Source organism: Nycticebus coucang, chromosome 3, assembly GCF_027406575.1.
Source record: "Nycticebus coucang isolate mNycCou1 chromosome 3, mNycCou1.pri, whole genome shotgun sequence".
NCBI classification, from domain to species: domain Eukaryota; kingdom Metazoa; phylum Chordata; class Mammalia; order Primates; family Lorisidae; genus Nycticebus; species Nycticebus coucang.
The window spans coordinates 139,053,811-139,078,461 of record NC_069782.1 but is presented as its reverse complement, the minus strand read 5'-3'; the positions used below and the strand labels follow the sequence as shown (position 1 = coordinate 139,078,461).

General features: G+C 37.0%; 1 protein-coding gene and 1 pseudogene across 11 annotated transcripts in view; both read right to left on the bottom strand.

Moving 5' to 3' along the window:
• ADD3 (adducin 3) overlaps window positions 1-24,651 on the bottom strand; it is a 174,405-nt gene that overhangs the window by 51,675 nt on the left and 98,079 nt on the right. The gene's annotated exons all lie outside the window — the stretch shown is intronic.
• LOC128582814 (uncharacterized) lies at window positions 19,551-19,669 on the bottom strand (annotated as a pseudogene).

The following is a 24,651-nucleotide window of genomic DNA, read 5'->3' as shown; positions in this document are numbered from 1 at the left end:
AGGATGCAGTGAGCTATAACACACTGCACTCCACCAAAAGTGATGGAATGATAATCTGATTCAAAAAAAAAAATTGCAAAGATGATTTTGCTTAAAATTATTTCTCTATAGGTAAAGAACTGGTTCAAGCAACCTACTGAATATAAACACTTGGGTAAGAGAAAACCATCTAACTATAAAAAGGTGTTTATTCAGTTGACTGCCTGATAAGAAAAAATATTTTGGCTTGGTGCCTGTAGCACAGAGCGCCAGCCACATACACCCAGGCTGGCGGGTTCAAACCCAGCCCAGGACAGCTAAATAACAATGACAACTGCAACAAAAAAATAGCCAGATGTTGTGACGGGCACCTGTAGTCCCAGCTACTAGGAGGCTGAGGCAAGAGAATCACTTAAGCCTAAGAATTGGAGGTTGCTGTGAGCTGTGATGCCACAGCACTCTACCAAGGACAATATAGAGAGACTGTCTCAAAAAAAAAAAATATATATATATATTTCATAATAATGAAAGTTAAACATAAAACATTCAAGGTTATTCTCCCCTCTCCATAGTACAGAAAAGTAAGTATGGGATGAGAAGGAAGTTTCTGAGGACCTGAAACTCAGCAAATTCTTCAGAGCCTCATAGTCCCAGCACAATACTTGACTAGACAGATCCAGAAGGGAACACGTAAGACCTGCCTTCTTCTTAGGGCTCTGAATGCCAGATTGTGCCCAGAGATATCTGCTCTTATCTTTTAAAAACAGTAACAACCAGTGAGGTTATTTATTGTGTTTGTTTCTAATAATACTCTTCCCTGAAAGAATTCAGAAGTTCAGAGAATTAATTACCTTGACCCAGCTTAGCCTAAACAAACTAATTATGAGACTTAAAAAACAAACAAACAAAAAACCACAAAACTTCCAAAACCCGTATTTTAGTCCAGGTCCTAGAAATGTAAATTGATTCTGTCAAAACTAGTATCTGAAAAATACATTAAAACTGTTTTATTCTACTTGCCAACATTAATATCCTATACAACATTCTATAAATTGAATTACATTAGTGTACTATATAAAAATTGTGTGATACTTTATGTCATCTCTTTAATGAAATTCTGCATTTGTGACTAGAAAGCAGTTAATTGGTGAAGGAAATATGAAAAACAAGCATTTATGTAATTGAGTCTTTCATACCCTAATTCATTAAGAAATTGGAAGAATACATTCATAGCTAAAGAATAAATATCTGATCAATAAATGTATTCTTCCTAGGTCAAATGGCCATTTTCTTTTCTATTTTTATACAACATTCATTACTAATGGAATTGCTCTGGTCATATTATACTCTCCAATCAGGTTTTGCTATCCTGCTACTAGCTTGACTGACCAACCTATGGTACTATCAGCATCTTGATATGATCTAAAGACATGGTGCATCCAGTACCAACTATAAGAAACTTTTCTTTTTTCATATCTAGCTGGGTTATCAGAAGTCTAGACATCTAACCAATCTTTGGAACTGAATTTACTGAGAAACTGTTTATAATAGACCCACTTGAACTTCTTAGAACGGTTTATTGCTAGCAGATAGGAATTTCAAGGAGGAAACAGTTAAAACAAACACATCTATTAGTAAAAAGTTATACTAACTTTAAACAGCCATATATAGACTACATTCAATTAATAATTGGGACAGCACTCAAGAAATTGATTCTGTCTTGGTTTGTTATAGTAGCCACGAGCTTCAGTAATTTTATAAAGAGATAGTCTATAAATGCTGCCTTTAATTTTACCTATTCCTTAATCCCAAAAGCACTATTTAGCTTGCACCCTGGAGCATAGTGTCTAACTGAATTTGCTGATGCTTATAAAATAATTAAAACACAGCAAAAAGAACTATGGTTTATGTTCATTTTATTGTCTAGCAATGGTTTCAAGAAACTGAAAAGTGAAACCCGGATAAGTAAAAGTTTACAGTTTGAGGTCGGCAGAGGCAAGATGGCTGACTGAAGCCAGCTTTCCACAGAGGCTCCCATCCAGAAGGAGAGTTAAAGGACAGAAATTTAGCAAGTAACCTGGTGGATTAGAGCTGCGCAAAGAGAGAAGGTTGAAGAACACACATCAACCCTGCTGAGGCAATCTGCGACCCCAAGGATACAAACAAAAGGTACAAAATCCATCATCAAGCAGACGGAAGTCCCCTTCCCCATGAGAACAGCTCGGAGTACCCCATAAACAAATGAGCAGAGTTCAAAAGTCTTCCCATTATACCCCACAGGAGAGACCCTCTTAAAACTGGACCTACTTCCCCTACTAGGGTGCCATGGTGCTCTCTTGCCAGACATAAAACTGTATAACTGTATATATCCTCTACCTGCAATTCTGGGCTCCTAGCACTCCCCTCCACTCTCACTCTGAGATATGGAGGCCTGTCCCCCATACCTCAGAGAGTCCAGAATCTTGGGTATTTTCTCCAGAGGTGTGGACAAGGCATGGACTGCTGTTGGTCAGTGCTGATTCTGTGGCATGGGAGGGAGGAGAGATCAGCTGAGAGAGAACCACACAGGAGCGGCAGTGCCCCCAGGCACAGAGCAGCAGCCGTTTTTGGCAACAATAGGGCTCACTGCCACATATTCCAAAGTCACACCCCCTCTCTCTCTGGGCAACCAAAGGAGGCGGGGCATCTTTTCTGGTGGAAACCACTGGCGGAACAGATCTGGGATGGAAACACAGGCCCCGGGTGTAAAGGGTTTGCCTGAGGTGGTACTGGCCTGCGTGGAGCATGGGGACTAAAAAACGCACGCTCAGAGCTGGCAGATTCCCAGGGTGGGGCTGACCCAGAGGACTGCTTTACTGAGCCTGGGATGCACCCGGCCCTAAGGGGATCATTAGCCCAAACAAAGGAGGGCAGGCAGAGGCTGGAACTGATAGCTAACCATGTGCCACTGGAATACAAATGGCAGTGAGACTGGGCAGCAGCACAGATAGGGCCTGAGGCGCAGGTTCTGTGAACTCTAATAGCTTCTCATCTGCAGGGGAATATAGCCGGAAAAGAAACAAATTCTGCAAAGTTGTTCTGTTCTGTCAGTAACATCAATCAGGGGCGGGACTGGAACTGAGTAAACAGCCCCAACCTCCATTAAGCACCTGCCAAATAGTGGCAGAGAGCAGCGGCCTGGCTGAGGAGACACAGATCTCCCTGTGAATCAGGCAGGTGCAAACCCCTGGAGTATCTGCTCATTGGAGGCAACTGGGTTACAGCCCTGCGGGGTTATCAGTGACTGAGTGTGACAGAGGTACAAGGTGGGGAAGGAGGCATCAATCTTCCCAGACTAATCTATTAGCTGGGTGGGTACTCCTGACTTCACAGAGCACCAGAGTGAGTCATATTTGAGTTGTCAGTAGACCTCTGTGACCTAGTTGCCAGAGACCTTTTAAACTCTCCCACCTGAGACAGGTGCTGACTGAGACAATTGATTTGGACTCTTGAACTGGGCCAATTGCCCAAGGACTATCCAAGTAGTACCCTGGGTGTGTGGTTGTAGGAATGTTTGATTTTCCTTTTCCAAATGATGCCTGTGGGGGGCGGGGTGACTTAATTGCTGGTATTTCTCCACAGCTGAGACTTCAACACAGAGTAACTGTTTCAGTAGGGTCGGACAGAGACCAGCTGAAAACAAAAATAAGAGCCACATAGCCCCACCACACCAAGAAGGTCCCCAGTTTCTCAGGCCGTAGCACTGTATGGGTCCTTGGCAAAGCTCCAGGGGAAAAGGTACAGATACCAGTCACAGATTTTGGGCAAAGGGTTGGTTAATCACTACTCCTGGAGCCCCAAACCCAACTTTTCTTTATCCACTCATCTAGTCAAACGGTATAAAATAATCATGGGGTGGTATCAGCAGAAAAACTCTGGTAACATGAATAACCAGAGTAGATCAACTCCCCCAGAAAAAGATATGGCAGACGTAACTGAAATTCCCATTCATAAACAGATGGCCAAGATGCCAGAAATCAAATTCAGAATATGGATTGCAAACAAGATTAATAGAATAAAGGAAAAGTGGGAAGTAGAAATTCAAAGAAGAGTTCAAAAGTTGTCTCAAGAATTCAACAAATTTAAAGCCAAAAATTACCAAAGATTTTGACACTTTGAGGCAAGAATTTGCAGCCCTCAAAGATCAGAAAAATACAGTAGAATCCCTCAGTAACAGAGTGGAACAAGCAGAAGAAAGGATTTCAGACACTGAAGACAATGCTTTTGAACGCTCCCAAACTCTCAAAGACGAAGAGAAATGGAGAGCAAAAAAGGATCATTCTCTCAGAGAGCTCTGGGATAATCTGAAGAAGGCTAATATCTGCTTCATAGGAGTCGCTGAAAGCGATGACATGGCTTCGCAAGACACAGAGGCCCTTCTCCATGAAATTATGAAAGAGAATTTTCCAGACATGCCAAGAGATTCTGAAATTCAGATAGCAGACAGTTTCAGAACCCCAGCACGACTCAACCCGAATAAGACATCCCCCAGGCACATCACAATTAACTTCACTAACGTTAACATGAAGGAGAAATTTCTGAAAGTAGCCAGACGTAAGAAAACGATAATCTACAAAGGGAAGAATATTAGAATGACTGCAGATCTCTCTGCTGAGACCTTTCAAGGCAGAAGAGGATGGTCATCGACTTTAAATCTCCTAAAACAAAATAACTTTCAACCCTGGATCCTGTATCCAGCTAAACTGAATTTCATTTATGATGGAAAAATTAAATACTTTAATGACATTCACATGTTGAAAAAATTTGCCATAACCAAACCAGCCCTTCAGGATATTCTCAGACCTATCCTCCATAATGACCAGCCCAATCCTCTACCACAAAAGTAAACTCAGTCAGAAACTTTTTTTTTTTTTTTTTTTTTTGTAGAGACAGAGTCTCACTGTACCACCCTCGGGTAGACTGCCGTGGTGCCACATGGCTCACAGCAACCTCTAACTCTTGGGCTTACGCGATTCTCTTGCCTCAGCCTCCTGAGCAGCTGGGACTACAGGCGCCCGCCACAATGCCCAGCTATTTTTTTGTTGCAGTTTGGCTGGGGCTGGGTTTGAACCCGCCACCCTCGGCACATGGGGCCGGCGCCCTACTCACTGAGCCACAGGCGCCACCTCACTCAGAAACTTTTGATCAAACTCCAACTTCCACAGTGGCGAAAGGATTAAAAATGTCCACTGGACTTTTGAAAAACTCAATACCCCAAATTTTACCAGGCTATCAATATTCTCCATTAATGTGAACGGCTTAAACTGTCCTCTAAAGAAGCACGGGTTGGCCGAATGGATACGAAAACTCAGGCCAGATATTTGCTGCATACAAGAATCTCATCTTACCTTAAAAGATAAATATAGACTCAGGGTGAAAGGATGGTCGTCCATATTTCAGGCAAATGGAAATCAGAAAAAAGCAGGTGTTGCAATTCTATTTGTAGATACAATAGGCTTTAAACCAACAAAAGCAAGGAAGGATAAGAATGGTCACTTCATATTTGTTAAGGGTAATACTCAATATAATGAGATTTCAATTATTAATATTTATGCACACAACCAGAATGTGCCTCAATTTATAAGAGAAACTCTAACCGGCATGAACAACTTGATTTCCTCCAGCTCCATAATAGTCAGAGATTTTTAACACTCCTTTGGCAGTGCTGGATAGATTCTCCAAGAAGAAACTAAGCAAAGAAATTTTAGATTTAAACCTAACCATCCAACATTTGGATTTACCAGACATCTATAGAACATTTCATCCCAACAAAATTGAACACACATACTTATCATCATCCCACGGAACATACTCCAAAAACTGACCACATCTTAGGTCACAAGTCTAACCTCAGTAAATTTAAAGGAACAGAAATTATTCCTTGCATCTTCTTGGACCACCATGGAATAAAAGTTGAACTCAGTAACAACAGGAATCTGCATACTCATACAAAAACATGGAAGTTAATTAACACTTAAGCTGAAAGATGGCTGGGTCAGAGAGGAGATTAAGAAGGAAATTACCAAATTTTTGGAACAGAACGACAATGAAGACACGAATTATCAGAAACTCTGGGATACTGCAAAGGCACTCCTAAGAGGGAAATTTATAGCACTGCAAGCCTTTCTCAAGAGAAAGGAAAGAGAGAAAGTTAACAACTTAATGGGACATCTCAAGCAACTGGAAAAGGAGGAACATTCCAACCCCAAACTCAGTAGAAGAAAAGAAATAACCAATATTACAGCAGAATTAAATGAAATTGAAACAAAAGAATTATATAACAGATCAATAAATCAAAAAGTTGGTTTTTTGAAAAGGTCAATAAAATAGATAAAACTTTGGCTAACCTAACCAGGAAAAAAAGAGTAAAATCTCTAATTTCATCAATCAGAAATGGTAAACATGAAGTAACAACAGACTCCTTAGCAATTCAAAAAATCCTTAATGAATATTATGAGAAATTTTATTCTCAGAAATATAAAAATCTGAAGGAAATAGACCAATACTTGGAAGCATGTTACCTTCTAAGACTTAGCCAGAATCAAGTGGAAATGTTGAACAGACCTATATCAAGTTCTGAAATAACATCAACCACACAAAATCTCCCTAAAAAGAACAGCCTGGGACCAGATGGCTTCACGTCAGAATTCTACCAAACCTTTAAAGAGGAACTAGTATCTATATTACTCAACCTGTTCCAAAATATAGAAAAAGAAGGAATACAACCCAACACGTTCTATGAAGCAAAGATCACCCTGATCCCCAAACCAGGAAAAGACCCAACAAGAAAAGACAATTATAGACCAATATCACTAATGAATATTGATGCAAAAATATTCAACAAGATAAGATCCTAACAAACAGAATCCAGCAACACATTTAACAAATTATACATCATGACCAAGTTGGTTTTATCCCAGGGTCTCAAGGCTGGTTCAATATATAAATATAATTTATATGTTTATAAATTATAAATATATAATAAATGGTATATGTATAAATATAATTCAGCACATAAACAAATTTAAAAACAAAGACCATATGATTCTCTCAATTGATACAGAAAAAGCTTTTGATAATATGTAGCATCCCCTCATGATCAGAACACTTATGAAAATTGGTATAGAAGGGACATTTCTTAAAATGATAGAGGCCATCTACAGAAACCCACAGCCAATATTGTATTGAATGGAGTTAAATTGAAATAATTTCCACTCAGATCAGGAACCATTGTCTCCACCGCTCTTTAACATTGTAATGGAAGTTTTAGTCATTGCAATTAGGGAAGAAAAGGCAATCAAGGGTATCCATATAGGGTCAGAAGAGACCAAACTTTCATTCTTTGCAGATGATATGATTGTATATATGGAAAACACTAGGGATTCTACTACAAAACTCTTAGAAGTGATCAAGGAATACAGCAGCATCGTAAGGTTACAAAATCAACATTCATAAATTGGTAGCCTTTATATATACCAACAATAGTCAAGCTGAAAAAAGTCAAGGACTCTATTCCATTCACAGTAGTGAAATATTTGGAAGAAGATGAAATATTTGGGAGTTTATCTAACAAAGGACATGAAAGATCTCTATACAGAAAACTATGAAACTCTAAGAAAAGAAATAGCTGAAAATGTTAACAAATGGAAAAACATACCATGCTCACGGCTGAGAAGAATCAACATTGTTAAAATGTCCATACTACCCAAAGCAATATACAATTTTAACACAATCCCTACTAAAGCTCCACTGACATACTTTAAAGATCTTGAAAAAATAATACTTCAATTTATATGGAATCAGAAAAAAACTTGAATAGCCAAGACATTACTCAGAAATAAAAACAAAGCAGGAGGGATCATGCTACCAGCCCTCAGACTATACTATAAATCGAAAGTGATCAAAACAGCATGGTACTGGTACAAAAATAGAGAGGCAGATGTATGGAACAGAATAGAGAACCAAGAGATGAACCCAGCTACTTATCATTATTTGTTCTTTGACAAGCCAATTAAAAACATTCAGTGGTGGGGCGGCGCCTGTGGCTTAGTGAGTAGGGCACCGGCCCCATATGCCAAGGGTGGCGGGTTCAAACCCAGCCCCAGCCAAACTGCAACAAAAAAATAGCTGGGCGTTGTGGCGGGCGCCCTCTGGAGGCTGAGGCAAGAGAATCGTATGAGCCCAAGAGCTGGAGGTTGCTCTGAGCCGTATGATGTCATGGCACTCTACCTGAGAGTGGTACAGTGAGACTTTGTCTCGCCAAAAAAAAAAAAAAAGAAAAAAAAAAAAACATTCAGAGGGGAAAAGATTCCCTATTTAACAAATGGTCCTGGGTGAACTGGCTGGCGACCTGTAGAAGACTGAAACTGGACCCACACCTTTCACCATTAACTAAGACACACACTCACTGGATTAAAAATGTAAACTTAAGAAATGAAACTATAAAAATTCTAGAAGAAAGTGCAGGGAAAACTCTTGAAGAAATCGGTCTGGGCGAATATTTTATGAGGAGGACCCCCGGGGCAACTGAAGCAACACTAAAAATACACTACTGGGACCTGATCAAACTAAAAAGCTTCTGCACAGCCAAGAACACAGTAAGTAAAGGAAGCAGACAGCCCTCAGACTGGAAGAAGATATTTGCAGGTTATGATTCTAACAAAGGTTTAATAACCAGAATCCACAGAGAACTCAAACATATTAGCAAGAAAAGAACAAGTGATCCCGTTGCAGGCTGGGCAAGGGACTTGAAGAGAAACTTCTCTGAAGAAGACAGGTGCACAGTGTAGACATGAAAAATGCTCATTATCCTTAATCAGAGAAATGCAAATCAAAACTACTTTCAGATATTATCTAACTCCAGTAAGATTAGCACATATCACAAAATCCCAAGAACAGAGATGTTGGTGTGGATGTGGAGAAAGGGAACACTTCTACACTGCTGGTGGGAATGCAAATTAATACGTTCCTTTTGGAAAGATGTTTGGAGAACACTTAGAGATTTAGAAAAAGACCTGCCATTCGATCCTACAATTCTTCTACTAGGTATATACCCAGAAGACCAAAAATCACATTATAATAAATATATTTGTACCAGAATGTTTATTGCAGCCCACTTCATCATTGCTAAGTCATGGAAAAAGCCCAAGTGCCCATCGATTCACGAATGGATTAATAAATTGTGGTGTATGTGCACAATGGCATATTATGCAGCTTTAAAGAAAGATTTGAGACTTTACCTCTTTCATGTTTACATGGATGGAACTGGAACATATTCTTCTTAGTAAAGTATCTCAAGAATGGAAGAAAAAGTATCCAATGTACTCAGCCCTACTATGAAACTAATTTATGGCTTTCATATGAAAGCTATAACCCAATTATAACCTAAGAATATGGGGAAGGGGGGAGAGGGAGTAGAAGAGAGTGGGGAGGATGGGCAGAGCGAGGGTGATTGGTGGGATTACACTTATGGTGCATCTGACAAAGGTACACGTGAAACTTACTAAATGTAGAATATAAATGTCTTAACACAATAACTAAGAAAATGCCAGGAAGGCTATGTTAACCAGTGTGATGAAAATGTTAAATGGTATATAAAACCAGAGTATGGTGCCCCATGATTGCATTAATGTACACAGCTATGATTTAATAATAAATTAAAAAAAAAGTTTACAGTTTGAAGAAACATTTTATGGGGAAAAACATATTTAAAATTTGCCAGCTGGACTCAGTTCGACCAACCATAAACATAAATCATTATTTGCAATTTTATGCATCAACTAATATAAACTGAATGGCTATACTTCAAGACTTAATTTAGAATCCACAAGATTATCTGAACATAAGCAGAATTCAGAAAAAATATAAAGTAAAATGAATCACAAGTATGTAGAGTGACCCATAAAACCCCAATGACCGAGTATCTTTCTGGAAGATTATGTTACTAATGGAGAATGCAAGAGAATTTTTACTCAACCTAATAAAATAGCTTATACAATATAAAAATGTTTTCATCAGGGTAACCTAATTCTTTGTACCCTCAATGAATCCCAAACAATAAAAATGAATAAATAAGTAAAAATGTTTTCTCTATGGGAAATTTCTTAAATCAGTCTGAAATAAAATGAATAGGTCACCATGCAGAGTACCCACAATAATACAACTTGCTGTAGATGAAAATATGTGAAGGGTACTTCCTCAACAAATATTTATTGAGTATTTACTGCAGGCCAAGCCTTATATCATAGGTATAAATGGAATGTTGAATCCAGTCCTTCTGGAAGCTCAGAGGCTAGAGGAGCCCATGAAAGGGATTCTACCCATGACGAGGGCAAGTTTTCCAGAAGACAATCTTTCCTCACGCTGGGAAGTTATATGCCCAAGGAAATGACAAGGTACTGAGGAGTACAGGACAGCAAGAGGATAAACATTACATAGCATATCATAGGGCAGCGCCTGTGCCTCAAAGGAGTAGGGCGCCAGCCTCATATACTGGAAGTGGTGGGTTCAAACCCGGCCCTGGCCAAAAACTGAAACAAATAAAGAAACAAACAAAAAACAAAAAACAAAACAAAACAAAAAACCCCCATAGCATATCATATAGAACAAATATTCCTTGAAGATTTGATGTTAAAACTTTAAGTGTTCCTATGGGGAAGTTAAAGCATTTTATTAAGTTATCTTTGTAATTAAAAAGTTACAGGATTCTGGGCAGTGCCTGTGGCTCAGTCGGTAAGGTGCCGGCCCCATATACCGAGGTGGCGGGTTCAAACCTGGCCCCGGCCAAACTGCAACCAAAAAATAGCCGGGCGTTGTGGCAGGCGCCTGTAGTCCCAGCTACTCGGGAGGCTGAGGCAAGAGAATTGCTTAAGCCCAGGAGTTGGAGGTTGCTGTGAGCTGTGTGAGGCCACGGCACTCTACCGAGGGCCATAAAGTGAAACTCTGTCTCTACAAAAAAAAAAAAAAAGTTACAGGATTCTTAAAAAGAATAGGCGAATTTCATGCTTGCTTCAAAGGTGATGTGAAGTTACCGACAGACTATATGAATTAAAGCAAAGCAGTTATTTCTTATTATTTCTTAGCAGGTTGTATGCTATCAAGTGCCTGAAAAAAAAAAAAAAGGGTTTCCAAAGTCAAACTTCAAAGAGGTATCAGCAATCATTATTTCTTAATGCATATATTTATTATCTTCTGCACTAAAAGTTTTCACAGAAGTCTTACCATAGAATTTTGCAATGAAGTTCAATTGTCTCAATAATTAAACCTATTTTTTTTTTTCTGGGCGATGAAGAAAATGATTAAGAAAACAGCATTAAGAATAGGCCCATAAAACTGGCAGCTTAGTGACTTTTTTAATGAATAGTTTTCTCCTCAAGCTAGTTTCAGAACTAAGATGTTTGGTCCTTGAGCTTGAATAAATTCAACAAAAACCTTAACAATTCATAGGAAGTATATGCAAAATGGTTCCAGTTTTACTAATCAGAAGTTGGTTTTTCCCAAGTTTCCCAAGATTCTGAGTCAAACTAAGATAGAAAACACATGACTTCATTTCAAACAGGTGTGAATATCTTTCTGCAGGTCTCTTCATATTGAGTCTTGATGAATTACAGCCCATATTTCATCCTACCAAAAGTTATTCTTAAATTCCATCCTTTTAAGTTTGATCTGATCACACCTTTCTCTTTCTTAAAATAGTTTCTTGTCATCCAAGACCTAAAACTCTTCAGTGTTTACTAGTTTATATCATCACTTCAATGTTTCTTTCACAGAAAATATAACTGGTTCATTATAATAGGAACATGCAAGCCTAAGCTTTTTGTAATGTAAAGAAAATCCCAGTAAAAACCCATTCAACTATCCCAAAATGCTCAGTTAAAAATTCTTTCCCTTTTCTTCAAAACTTCTGCATGTATACAGAAATGATAGTGATTCTCCAAAAGTGTGAAAATACTCTCTCAAATGGCCCTTCCAGGATAGGCTTTTCAAAAACTACACAGAAGCAACTGTACATTGATAGACCCTAGGATTCAAAAATGAACCTTGACGTCTCATATTTATTTGAAATTTAATTCATTTTTAGGTATGTACCCAAAAGAATTGAAAGTGAGCAAACAAAAACTTGTACATGAATGTTCTTAGTAGCACTATTAAAAATAGCCAGAAGGTAGAGACAAGCCAAATGTCCATCGATGGATGAATGGATAAACAGAATGTACTATATCCACACGGAGAAATATTCAGCCTTAAAAGAAATGAAGTACTGATACAAGTGACAACATGCAAGAACTTAACAAAACATAATGTAAGTAAAAGAAGCCAGACACAAAGGCCATGTGTTGTATGATTTCATTCACATGAAATGTCCAGTAAAGGCATATCCATGGAGGCCAAAAGCAAACAGGTGATTGCCAGGGACTGGAGAGAGAGCAGAATGGGGAGTAACTACTTAATGGGTACTGGATTTCTGCTTGTGGTTATGATAAAGTTCTGGTCTAGTGGTGATGGTTATACAACCTTAGGAAAATGAACTCAACGCTGCAGTACTATATACTTTACAATGGTTAAAATGGTTAAGTGTTATGTGATATGTATTTTACTACAATTAAAAAGAACTCAGAAACTGCACCATTCATTGCTAGTGACATGTAATGTTATAGCAACCATGGCAAATGGTTTGGAATTTTCTTAAAGTAAATATCCAAGTACAGTACGACCCAGCAGTGACTTCAGCAGTGACTTCTGGTCATTTAACCCAGAGAAAGGAAAATTTACATTCACACAAAACTGTATACACATCTTTACATCAGCTTTATTTGTAATTGCCAAACACTGGAAACAATTCAATGTTCAATGAATTAAGCATTTAAGCAAAATGCTTAAAATGTGGTATATCCATATTAAGGAATATTACCTGGCAATAAAAAGGGATATATTACTGATACACTTGAGCGCTTCAATAAATCCCTAGCAAATTATGTTGGGTGAGAAAAGCTAATCTCAAAAGGCTACACACTGTGTGATTCCATTCACATAATATTCTTCAAATGACAACATTATAGAAGTAGAGAACAGATTAGTGGTTACAGGGGTTAAGGAGGATTATGGAGAGATGCACTCAAGTATAGTTTTACTCAGTTTCTCCCAATAGTAACATCGTGTAAAACTGTAATATAATAGCATACTATTGACATGAAAACGATCTATCAGTTTTATTCAGATATTCCCAGGTTTGCTTGTATTCACTTCCATGTATTTACTTCTTCATAATATTATCATGTGTATTGTGTCGCTCTTTTATAAATGCACCCACCTCCCTTACTCCTGAGCACACCTCTTGCACCTGAATCTATAATTATCTAAAAATAAAGTTTGATTTATAAAAGGCCCTCCTACAAGAATGTAAAAAGCAAACTTGCTAGTTTCCATTTAAGTATGTGATCAGCTCTATAGCAGGGTAAAGCTACATTATATTTATCTTTAGAAATTTGCTGTACCAGAAAGAATGTTTAAAATATTTTATAGTTAATTATTATGGGTACATAACAGTTGCATATATTTATAGGGTACATGGGATGTTCTGATATAGGCATACGATGTGTAATAATCAAATTAGGGTAACTGGGTTACCTACCACCTCAAGCATTTATAATTGCTTTATGTTAGGAACATTCTAATTCCCCTATTTTAGTTATTTCAAAATATATAACAACTATCATTTACTGTTATGCTAGGTCTTGTTCATTCTATCTAATTATATTTCTACATTCCTTAACCATCCCCAGTTTATTTCCCCCACCCTCTCAAGACTCTGTTAACCATCATTCTACTCTCTATGTCATAAGATTTTTTTAATTTTTAGCTTTTACATAGGAGTGAGAACATGCGATATTTGTCTTTCTGTGCTTGGCTAATCTCACCCTACTGGCCACAAGTTCCAACCATGTTGTTGCAAATAGCAGCATTTCATTCTTTTGTGGCTGAAACATTCTATTGTGTGTATACATACCACTGTTTTCTTTATCCAGAAAGATAAACCAGACACTTAGGTTGACTCCAAATCTTGGCTATTGTAAATAATGCTGTGATAAACATAGGAATGCAGGTATCTCCTCCATATACGATTTCCTGTCATTTAGATATACACCCAGCAGTTCCTCTGTTGAATAATAGAGTAGTTCTATTTCTTGTTTGAAGAACTTCCATACTTTTTTCCACAGTTGCTGTACTAATTTACATTATTTCCATCAATAATGTACAGGGTTCCCCTTTTTCCATATCCTCGCCAGCATTTATTATTGCCTATCTTTTGGATAAAAACCATATTAACTTGAGTGAGACAGCTCCTAGTTTTGATTTGCATTTTTCTCTGATACCTAGTAATGTTGGATATTTTTTCCTTGTACCTGTTGATGATCTATGTGTCTTCTTTTGAGAAATGTCTATTCAGATATTTTGCCCATTTTTTAATTGGGTCATTTGGGTTTTATTTTTTTCTTACTAGAAAGTATATTAAAGCAGTTTGGCTAATACAACTAAATCACATCTGAATAAAAAAAAATACTTTGCAGTTCCCATGTGATGTTAACAAGATATTGATATCAGTAACTGTTATTGATCCTGTTAGCATCACCTGGTAACTGCAAAATATTTTTCATGATGACAAGTCTAAAATAGTTTTCTATCATAAAATGCAGTTATATAACAGTTTACTCAAGTTGAGGACAGTTAAAATATGAAGCCCCCAGGAGACAACATATTATTTAAAAAAAAAAAGCATTTAATGGATATCATTCAGATTTCAGTACTAGTTTTTATAAGCTAGAAGATTTAGCAAGCGCAAATATTAAATCAATGGTTGGCTTTTTTAAGGAATTCTAAAAAAGAAATCTCGCTGTGGTCAGAATCAGTTTAAATATGGCTGATGTCCATGACATATTTTCACTAAGTTAAATATAGTTAAAATGTTCACGGCACTTTAGCTGATTATCAGCCTTAAAAAAAATTTTTTTTTTAAAGTGATTTTTTTTTTAAATTTTTATTTATTTATTTATTTGTAGAGACAGAGTCTCACTTTATGGCCCTCGGTAGAGTGCAGTGGCCTCACACAGCTCACAGCAACCTCCAACTCCTAGGCTTAAGCGACTCTCTTGCCTCAGCCTCCTGAGTAGCTGGGACTACAGGCGCCTGCCACAATGCCCGGCTATTTTTTGGTTGCAGTTTGGCCGGAGCCGGGTTTGAACCCGCCACCCTCGGTATATGGGGCTGGCGCCCTACTGACTGAGCCACAGGTGCCACCCAGCCTTAAAAATTTTTAAATATATTCCAAAAATTTCCATCTATGTAATGTTTTCAACCAGAAAGCAACTATGGTGCAGAGAACCACACTGGAGATAAAGAGATTAGGACTCAAGTCTTTGCATTTATCCCAACTGCTGCACATAACAGCCATGGAACCTTCATTCAATAAGCATCTGAGTATCTACTATGTGCCAATGTCCTGTACCAGGGATACAAAGACAAATAATGCACAGGTCTTCCTGAAGTTTGCAGTCCAGTGAGAAATACAGAGTAGTAAGTAGACAATTATATTGTACAAGTTATCACCATCAATCCTAAAATTAAAAAACTATCTCAGAAGACCCTTCAGATTTCCTAGTTCTATACAGCCTATGATTCTAGTGGCATCCTCTGACCTAGTCCCAGAATAGGGCAGATAAGGAATGTTGATTTGGCCTCATATTCATAATTGCTAGAGATTTTCTAATAATAAAAAAATACTTCTTAATTTAGTGGTGGTCATTATAGCACTTAAAAACTATCAATTACTGAGCTCTTATGTGCTAGCTACTAGGCTGAGGACCTCAGATACATTAGCTCATTTATTCCTCATAAATGGACAGATGGGAAAGTCTTGCTCTGTTGCCCAGGCTAGAGTGCAGGGGCATCATCATAGCTCACTACAGCCTTGAATTCCTGGTCTCCACTGATCCTCCTGCCTCAGCCTCCTTAGTAGCTGGGATTATAGGCATTCCCCACCATGCCTGGATAATTTTTCTGTTTTTAGTACCGGCGAGGTCTTGCTCTTGCTCAGGACAGTCTCAAGCAAGAGTCTTGAGCAAGACTCCTGGGCTTGGCCTCCCAGAGTGCTAGGATTACAGGCGTGAGCCCCACCCTGCTGGCCAAGTATTATCTCCATTTTACAGATAAGGAAATAAAGTCATTGAGAAATAATTTGTCTCAGGTCAAACAGTAAGTGGTGGGCAAAGATCTAAGTCTGGGTTTGTTGAACTCTAATGCCTATGATCTCAATCACAATGCAGACGCTAGGATAGCTAATCAGTTTCTTTCAAATGCCAGGTCCAGCTATTCAGGAGCCTTGTGTGTTGGAAAGGTTTTATCCTGGCTCATAAAGAAAAAGTACTATAATTGCCATATCCTACAAGTAAGTCATGCATCTATCATCCTTGTGGTTCACTATACTGCCTCCCCAGGAAGGATGGTTTTAAGAAAGGAAGTGGTAGATTCTGGGCCTCTTCGCCCTGAACAACTCGTCGTAAGCCATAAATACTTATTTTTGCTTCCAGGTAATATATGAAACAATTCAGTTGCAGGGCACATTTTCTTTAAAATTAACCAACCCTACTTTTAGCACCACATATACACAGGCATGCTTTCTAGTACTTTAGAGCCATATAAATCAGTGCAAACCAGTATGAACTACATTAAGGAAGAAAATTAGTCTTTTAACAATACTCTTTGAACTGAAAATGTTGTACACAACAGATTTTTTAAAAGTAATGTTAGAAAACTTGTCAACACTGTGGGTGTTCCTCCTCTTATGTAGTCTCTGGCCGTGCAGATTACAAACAAGATATCAAGCATAAACAAAATTCTAGGATTAAAAACCTTATGCAAATATTTATGCAGCAACTTGTCCCCACATGTATGTTTAAAGAACATTAGGTTCAAGACACAGATAGGCCAGGCATGGTGGCTCATGCCTATAATACTAGCACTCTGAGAGGCCAAAGTGGGTGGATCACCTGAGCTCACGAGTTCGAGATCAGCCTGAGCCAGAGCAAGACCTCATCTCTAAAAACAGCTGGGTGTTGTGGTAGCACCTGTAGTCCCAGCTACTCAGGAGCCTGAGGCAAGAGAACTGCATGAGCCCAAGAATTTGAGGTTGCTGTGAACTGTGACAGGATAGCATTCTACCCACAGCATTCTACCAAGGGCAACAAAGTGAAACTCTGTCTCAAAAACAAAACAAAACAAAACAAAAAACCCCAAAAAGGACACAAATAGATGAAACACTTCCAAACTTTTAAAAGAGCAGTTCAAAATAAATACGTTTGATACTTGCATTCAAATTTATAAGATACATAACTTAAATAAATGCATAACATACTTTCCCTCACTATGTAAGATATTCTAATTTAATCTATTTCATTTAGACAAAGTCCTTGTCAAACTGATTCATGATCCAGTTGTGGGGCTGTGATCCACAGTTTGGAAAACTAAGTTATAGTCAGATTGGAAACAGAAAGGAAAGGGTGTGTGTGCCCATTTGAGTAAGAGAGAGAGAAAGTGAGAAAGACAGTGAGAGAGAGAGAGAGAATGGAAATAAGAGTGAATATGTGCTAGAGAAGTGATTCCTTGATTTTATTTAAGACATGTTTACTGCAGGTTATTATATATTTCTGCATGTGAATATTGTATTAAAAATGCTCTTGTAAACCACATTGCAATTTTTTTTTAAAAAACAAACTTGTAAGCCCAGAAAATTAAGCTTAAGTAAGGGGCACAAGTAAAATAAGACCAAAAGTACTCGGAGGAAAAAAACCTGTTTCCATATTCATGCAAAAATAGTTCACAATTTGCTTTGAGAAATATGAGTTTTAAGAGAACTTAAGTAACCAGTCTCAGATAAAATGTTACAACTGTCTGCTTACTTTAGATGGAAGGCTTTGCTGATAACATGATGTCTGCCCACATAAAATACATGTCAGTCAGTGGGAAGGGGGAATGAAAGCATTTTCAAGCTAAGGATATTATAAAGGGCTGTTTATGATTCTATGAACCATACATCTGAAAGCATAATTTTTTTGGTTTGAATTTTGAAAATAAACCCCTATAAAACACATACTCTAAGCACAGAGTCATAGAGCCATTTAAAGACATCCCTAATGATTACATTTCTACCTAGTCCTTCAGCCATCCAAACCCTATCATTATCCACAGACAAGAATCATATTTTTGTAATATTTCAGTATACTGGACAACTTGACAATAGAACTACAGAAGCCTCTATTCCTCTGAATCCAATTAATCAATTGCTCCAAAATGAAGATCATTTTACAAAAATGGCCAGTACTCGTCAATAATGTCAAGGTCATGAAAGATAAAGACTAAGGAATTGCTGCAGATTAAAGAAGACAAAGGAGACTAAGATGAGGACGTGACTATTAAATGCAACATGTAATCTTGGACTGGATCCTAGACCAGGAAAAGACATTAGTAAGACAATTGGTGAAATTAAAATAAAATCTGTAAATGTGATAATAGTATTTATATCAATGTTAATTTCCTGATACCGATAAGTGCAATATGGTTATGTAAGATATTACTTAGGGAATATGAGTGAAAGACAGGAATTCTTTTACTATTTTTATAACTCTTTTCTATGTCTGAAATAATTTTAAAACAAAAAGTTTAAAAAAGAAAAAAACAACAAAATAAAAACATAAACATTAATCCAATATAAGAAAAACCTAATTCCAACATAGTCAACAGAAAATACAATTTTCAAGATACTCCTTAAATTTCAGAGTACATTATGCTCTACCCTCAAAAAATTTTTAAAGTTTGCTCACACTAAGATTGGATATAAAATAAATTTATGAAAAAAGAAAACACAGAAGGGGGTTTCCTAAACAAGAGCATTATTAAACTAAAAGCAGACATGTACATTAAAGTAAAGCTATATTCTCAATCATTTAGTTTTATTACTACAGGAACTCTTGACCCCCAAAATAGAGGAAATATTTTATAGCTTTGTTAATATTAATAGCTTCTGATAGATGTTTATACTTTGTAATGTTGCTCATTATCAAATTAACCCAAAGTGTTCACAGACTAGATAAACGAGGATCTAGAAATAGACTGGATAAGTGTAAACATTTTGAAAATAGTAATAGGAAGGAACACTATACCATAAACAAGGTCCTGTCTGCTCAAATACTCTAACGTGTATCTTCAGAAGAAAAAAAAATAGTTGTATGAGCCTCCAGAATAGATAAAGAATAGATAAATTCGGGGGGCCACATCTATGGTGCATCTTAGAATGGGTACAGGCAATTGCACTAATGTACACAGCTATGATTTAACAATAAAAAAAAAAAGAATAGATAAATTCTTCCTAAACATTCATAGGTCACAAGTCACCACATAATTTATAGTGATAACCTTTAGTGAATAGTAAAAAAGGCATCACAACCCGTGGCTTCCTAGGACCTCTCAATTCAGCAACATTACAGAGTAAAATATCCCTCCTTTATTTCCGTGTCATCCTTGTGCAGGGGCCATGCTAACCCTCTGCATGGTTTGAGTTTTTTTTTTTTTTTTTTTTTTTTTTTACAGCAATAGTTAAGAAGTGAAAATTGGTGCCTAGAAGTAGGGTGCTGCAACAATAAAAACTGAAAACACGGGATTAGCTTTGAAACCTGAGTAGTAGTGAGGCTATCCACAGAGGGTGACAGGGCAGTGGGTCTCCACAAGCTGGAGAAACTGCTTTCAGGTAGTGACACAACAAGCTGAGAAGCATGTGCTAACTTAAAAACTAGAAAACATAATCAATGGATCTGGCTAAGGAGATTTTCAGGCAGAATGCAGAAAGAATCACCTGAGTTTTGTTGTTCTGTTCTTTTTTTTTAATTATTTTGCTATAATTGTATATAAGAAATAATGCAAACATCCCTTAAGCCAGTGGTTCTCAACCTGTGGGTTGTGACCCACAGGAACTGTATTAAAAGGCTGCAGCATTAGGAAGGTTGAGAACCACTGCCTTTAATCAGTTTCTCCCAATGGCAACACCTTCGAATTCTATTACAGTATCACAGCCAGGACGCTGACAGTAACAGTCAAGACAAAGACTATTTCCATAAACTTAAGTACTCCTCAATAAGGATGCCCACTTCCACTCTCTCTTTAATCAATAGCAAGCACCCATCTTTAACTCTGTAACTTTTTCATTTAAAAGATATATGAATGAGAATATACAACACCTTTGGGAATTGGCTCATTTCACTCAGCATAATTCACCGAAGACTTCTGAAGGGTGTTAGGTGTATCATTCCTACAGGAAAAGCTCGTTCCTTTTTATTGTTGCATACTAGACATGAAATGGCTACATTACCATTTGTTTAACCATTTCCCCACTGAAGATATCCAGGCTATTTCCAGCCTTTGGCTATTATGATGTTATTTCATATAACAGACAAAAAAATGAAAACAACCCAAACATCCTGTCAACTGATAAATGGATAAATACAATGTGGTATATCCATAAAATGGAATATTACATGGCAATAAAATATAAGGTGCTGATACGTGCTACAATAGGGCTGAACTCTGAAACATTATGATAAGTTTAGGAGCTGGTCACCAAGAACCACATACTGTATGACTCCATGTATATGAAGTGACCAGAACAGGCAAACCAACAGAAAATAAGATTAGTGGTTGCCTACGGCTGTGGAAAAATGAGGAGTGACTGCTAATACAGTTTCTTTTTAGAGTGATGAAAATGTTCTAAACTGATTGTGGTAATAGTTGTATAACTTAAAGATATTAAAAACCATTGAATTGTATACTTTATATGGGAAAATTGCATGGTATGTGAATTATATCTCCATAAAGCTGTTATAAAAACAATCTGAGAAACCACTGACCACCTTGCACGCTTGGGGATGAAGACGATCTTTGTAGTCCCCACTATGCAGAGTGCTACATAAATGGGAGCTGAATTAAATCATTTACTGAATCACAATCCCTTCCAAATCAATCTGGTTTGTATTATTTCTAGGCTGGGAATGGTAAAAACAATCTTTTGAAAAGTTATTACTTATAAAAGATCTTTCCAATCTTAAAATTCTTGGCAGTTTAAACAACTTTCTCTAGAATAAGCAAAGAGATGGTTGTACTTTCAAGTACCAGACCTATTGTCCCACACTTAAAACAATAATCAAAGATAGACTTCAAAGCAGCATATTTGGTTAAAAAAACCAAACCAAAATAACAAATGCTGGTTTAATTTTTCTTGATGAAAGTTACTATAAAATTGTGAAGGCACTGAAGTTCTAGAAAACAACTAAAATCCTGGACAAACTGTAATAAGCTACCAACCAGTGAAATTTTACTTATTTTAAGTTCTGAAAGACATGAGCCAAAATTTTCTTTTCTTTTTTTTTTTTTATTGTTGGGGATTCATTGAGGGCACAATAAGCCAGTTACACTGATTGCAATTGGTAGGTAAAGTCTCTCTTGCAATCATGTCTTGCCCCCATAAAGTGTGACAAACACTAAGGCCCCACCCCCCTCCCTCCATCCCTCTTTCTGCTTCCCCCCAATAACCTTAATTGTCATTAATTGTCCTCATATCAAGATTGAGTACATAGGATTCATGCTTCTCCATTCTTGTGATGCTTTACTAAGAATAATGTCTTCCACTTCCATCCAGGTTAATACGAAGGATGTAAAGTCTCCATTTTTCTTAATGGCTGAATAGTATTCCATGGTATACATATACCACAGCTTGTTAATCCATTCCTGGGTTGGTGGGCATTTAGGCTGTTTCCACATTTTGGCGATTGTAAATTGAGCTGCAATAAACAGTCTAGTACAAGTGTCCTTATGATAAAAGGATTTTTTTCCTTCTGGGTAGATGCCCAGTAATGGGATTGCAGGATCGAATGGGAGGTCTAGCTTGAGTGCTTTGAGGTTTCTCCATACTTCCTTCCAGAAAGGTTGTACTAGTTTGCAGTCCCGCCAGCAGTGTAAAAGTGTTCCCTTCTCTCCACATCCACGCCAGCATCTGCAGTTTTGAGATTTTGTGATGTGGGCCATTCTCACTGGGGTTAGATGATATCTCAGGGTTGTTTTGATTTGCATTTCTCTAATACATAGAGATGATGAACATTTTTTCATGTGTTTGTTAGCCATTCGTCTGTCATCTTTAGAGAAAGTTCTATTCATGTCTCTTGCCCATTGATATATGGGATTGTTGGCTTTTTTCATGTGGATTAATTTGAGTTCTCTATAGATCCTAGTTATCAAGCTTTTGTCTGATTGAAAATATGCAAATATCCTTTCCCATTGTGTAGGTTGTCTCTTTGCTCAAAATTTTCATATACAATTGACATGGAAACTGACAGATCTGACAAAAAGGTGGGGGGCAGACCAAAGAAACCTGGCATTGCGGAATAAAGATGGCATTTTCTAAGTGCCCAAATGAAGGAATATTTAATTATCCCCCAAAGTACTAGTATCTTAGACTATAGTGGCTATTGATTTTATGAGAACTTCTCTTAGACTATATCAGACTAAAGTTCAAGAATCATATTTTACAGATGAAAGGAAACCATACTCAGGTGTTGAACAATTTTTCTAAAGCTCTAATGCTCAAGTATATTTTTTATAAAATCATAATTACATTTATTAGCATTATCATGTCATACAGATTGCCCTTTAGTCAAAATTTACTCCTGCAATGAACTATAAGAAAGAAAACAGGCTTGTCTTACCATGTTTATGTATGTATTTTATAAATGTTACTAAGTAAGAGGAAGTGGCTATTAGGAAAGGCTAAAATTATATAGTCCTTGTAAATAGACTTGGTCTATCTACATCCACAGAAAAGTAGATGTACCAGTGAGGTAGTTGTATAATAGCGGTTTTGCTTGGCCTAAATATCAAAGGGACATGTTTTCCCTAAGCAAATAAATTATTAAAGATTAAAAAGTACACTAACATTTTACCAAATACAAAAACTCCCCATCTGCAGTTTTAGTTACCTATGGTCAACCATGGTCCAAAGCAGGTGAGTATATTACCATCAGCTATTTTGAGAAAGAGGGAGAGACCACATTTATATAACTTTTATTGCAGCACAACTGTTTTATCAGTTATTGTTAATCTCTTACTGGTGACTAAAACTTAAATTTTACCAAAGGCATATATGTATAGGAAAACACATAGAGGGTTCAATCTACATGTGGTTTTAGGCACCCAGTGGGGGAGGGGGGATGTCTTAGAATGTATCCCCGTTCAGATAAGGGAGGACTAACATAGGGTAAGAATCTGCCTTTTTACTGAAATTCTTTAAAGGCTTAGAAATAAAAATTAAAAGAATCTCTACTCCAAATCTGTTTTGTTTTTTAGATTAGAGAACCAATAAAAGAGGTCTTAATAGCATCAACAAGGCTGATTGAAGTTCTGCTAGTCCAGAACTCCATAATCCTTATACCTTTTTAAGTTAGTCTTCTTTTCCATTAGTATTTATTGGAACCTATAAATAAGATACCTAAGGACAAGGAACATCAGGAGATGGGCCAACCAAGAAACTTAGTGAGGTAGGCGAAGATAAAACAGTATCATAAATTATGGAACATTCCACATGATTTTCAGTTCCAAACAAAAAGGGACTACTTGAAAGATAAGGGCCCTTTAAACTGGCTCAAGTCCATCTGAAAAGATTACTGGCAATGAACGGTACCTTGGAAACTGTAATTGTTAATGTGAAAGATGACTGGTACATTTTAATAAGAAGCTAGCAACAAAAATGACCTTGATTGTACCCTGGTAATAATTAATTATGTTCAAGTTTTACTTTTATTACTAAAGCTAATTTAGCATTGTTTTAAAGGAGTTGACAGCCTTTATTATGAAACAAATCAAACTTCAGAAAAAGACTACGATGGAGCCTATAGAGTTAATTCAAGTATACACCAACTGAACAAGTGTTCTAAGAGAGTTACAGATATAAATGTTTGATATAAATGTTATAGATACTAACAGGTGTGAGATACTAACAGGTGTGGAAGAGTTAGCCAAAAAATATGATGGAATGGCTCAAAGAACTGTCATTCCCTAGGGATATATTTAGCTATTATACCCTGGGATTACTATCTGTCTTTATTGGGGATCTGCAAATATTTGATCATAATATTCAGTGCAAAGTATAAAGGGTAAATAAAATTTGTACAAAGTTTTGCGTGACTATCAACCTGGTATAAATGTGGAAACTTAACTCCTGTCTACTGCCAGAATCTTAAAATTGATACAAATCATTCTTAAATTTCTGAACCCCTTTTTTTGTTCCTTTAAAATGACTTCTGTTGAGTATATCTTTAAAATAAAACCAAATTCTAAACTTCAATATAAAGTCTAGGAAATAATGAATCTACAGTAGTTTAGTAGAAGATACTGTGAGTTTGAGCCTGACTTAAAAATCCAACTTAAAGTCAAGGGAATCCTTCATTGCCCACCCCCCACCCCCACCCCATACAACAAGAACAAATTAGTAACAATACCAACAACCTATCATGCTACTAAGTGTCCTATACTTAATGGAAGTTG